Consider the following 2,306-nt stretch of genomic DNA (forward strand, 5'->3'; position numbering starts at 1 on the left):
CATACGTTCATCGCTCAACAAGTTGTGGGGAATAATGTGCATGAACTCGCCAAAGGTGGGAGCTCACGTGAAGTGTAAGGCTTACCAAAGAGGATGGTTAGAGCTGAGCATTGCTTTTAAAGTTGGTCAAAATTTTATTAGCAATTACTAAGTATAAGTAAATACCAACCCAATTAAATAGTAGAACAAAAGTAACAAACTCACCTGCGATGCAATGCATATGACAAATTGAGTTTAAGTTCCATAATTTAATCATGTGAGTGTCCGAGCCGCTCATGACCGTGAGCACGGCTAGTATACCAGTTTTACACTCTGCAGAGGTTGCGCATCTTTACCCACAAGTCATGTTACCCATCTGCCAAGGGATCGCGACTTCCCATACACCTCTACCGAGGAGGCGAGGCAGGGTAACACTACGAGGCCTTTACAAAGTTCCACTAGCTTCAGAAAACCCGCTACAGTTTATAGGAAGCTCCAATGCAGGAATCCCTTGCAGGACCGCCATCACAGCAAAATCCTCCCGAGGGCCTCCCCAGGAATCCCTTGCAGGACCGCCATCACAGCAAAATCCTCCCAAGGGCCTTCCCAGGAATCCCTTGCAGGACCGCCATCACAGCAAAATCCTCCCGAGGGCCTCCCTACACTGACCACTCCCCTACTGCCCTTGCCCCTTTCGGGTAAGGTAGTCTTCCACTAGCTTTCCTAATTAATCGGCCAAGGGCGTCCCATTAAACCCTTGTGGTAGCACTGTTTTCCCGGGTGGTTCTCCATGTTCCAATTAACATAATGATCTTATCATGAACAGTGATAATAAACAGATAATAAAAGTGTGATCATGAATAATGTATCTTCATACCCAAAACCACATAAAGCACTAGCAAGTACTACCCAAAAAGTTCAGTGGTAAACAAGGTATAAAGATAGACAAACTAGGGTAACCTATTGGGTCCCATCAAATTAACCTATGCAGATCATTATGATTAATTAGAACATGAGTGGGTAAAAAGAAGTGATCAAGGGCACAACTTGCCTGAGACTTGAGATTCCAGGTACCAGGATGATCTTCAGGTGACTCGTGACCTCACGCTAGTCGTAGCAATACAAACAAACATTGTATAGGCAAAATTAACATTACACCAAACATAAGTAAAAATATATATTAATAATCTACATATTAAAATAAGATCACAGGAACAAGAATTATTAATTTCGGAGTTATAGATTTTAAGTTATGAATTTTCAAAGTTTTTATGTGTTTAAAATGGATTAGGTGAGAGATAACTTTTCTTACTGTTTTCATGATAAAACAGAGGCTCTGAGTGATAGAGAATAAAATTATAAAATTTTAGAAAGTGGAATGGAGTAATTTGGAGTTCATATGCATTTTCTATGAATTATTGAAGTTCTAGCAATTATTTTCCTATTAAAAATCCCTTTATAAATTATTTTCTCTGGTTTTAATCCCTTCTGGACTGGGCCCCGATTTCTAGAAAATATAGGGTTCTTGGTGCAAGATTTCTAAGACACAGAGAATAGTGTTCTCTGGATGGCGGGTTGATTTGTAATTTCTTCGGGGTCTCTTTAGAAAAAATGCCAGGCGAAGGGGTATCAGCAGATCTGAGCCGTTCGATCAGAATCCTGCGGTTCAGATTAAATTATGAACAGGTACGGAACGCAAACCCACGGATCAAAGATCGACGCACCAGATTTAATAGGGCCGCGATTAAATCCCCACTCTCCATCCAGAATCCAACGGTCCTCGCCACCATTCCGAAACGTCACTCGGGATTTAATCTCAGCCCTTGATTTAAGGATCGACGGTGATGGCACCCTTCTCCTTCCCAGCGCCGGCCCGACGCAACGGCGCCCCAGCCCCCGTGGCGGCGCCATGGCCAGAGCGAGCCGAGAGACGATTCCGATGTCCAAACTTAAATTAGATGAACGCTACGCGTAGAGGAGGTCAAGGCGAACCTAGAGGAGTATTTCTCACCGGCAATGGTGTAGTAGGGATCTCGGCCCACGGTGAGGCGCGATTTTTCCAACGGGCGTGACGACGGCGAGCAATCCGCCGGCAACCAGGGTCTCTCCGGGCCAGATGCCACCATGTCCGAGTCCCGGAGATCGCGACAATGCTCCCAAGGCCGAGCTTGCGCACCGAACGGCAACACGGACACAGTCCCATGGCGGCGGCGGTGGAGTTGTGTGGTCGACGACACCTATTGATTTCGTTGCCTCCCCATTGCCCGAGACGGATGCTTCCGATGGTGGAGGAAGAGGATCACGCCACGATTTTATAGCCGGGGATG

Source organism: Zea mays, chromosome 2 (genome assembly GCF_902167145.1).
Source record: "Zea mays cultivar B73 chromosome 2, Zm-B73-REFERENCE-NAM-5.0, whole genome shotgun sequence".
Taxonomy (NCBI): Eukaryota; Viridiplantae; Streptophyta; class Magnoliopsida; order Poales; family Poaceae; genus Zea; species Zea mays.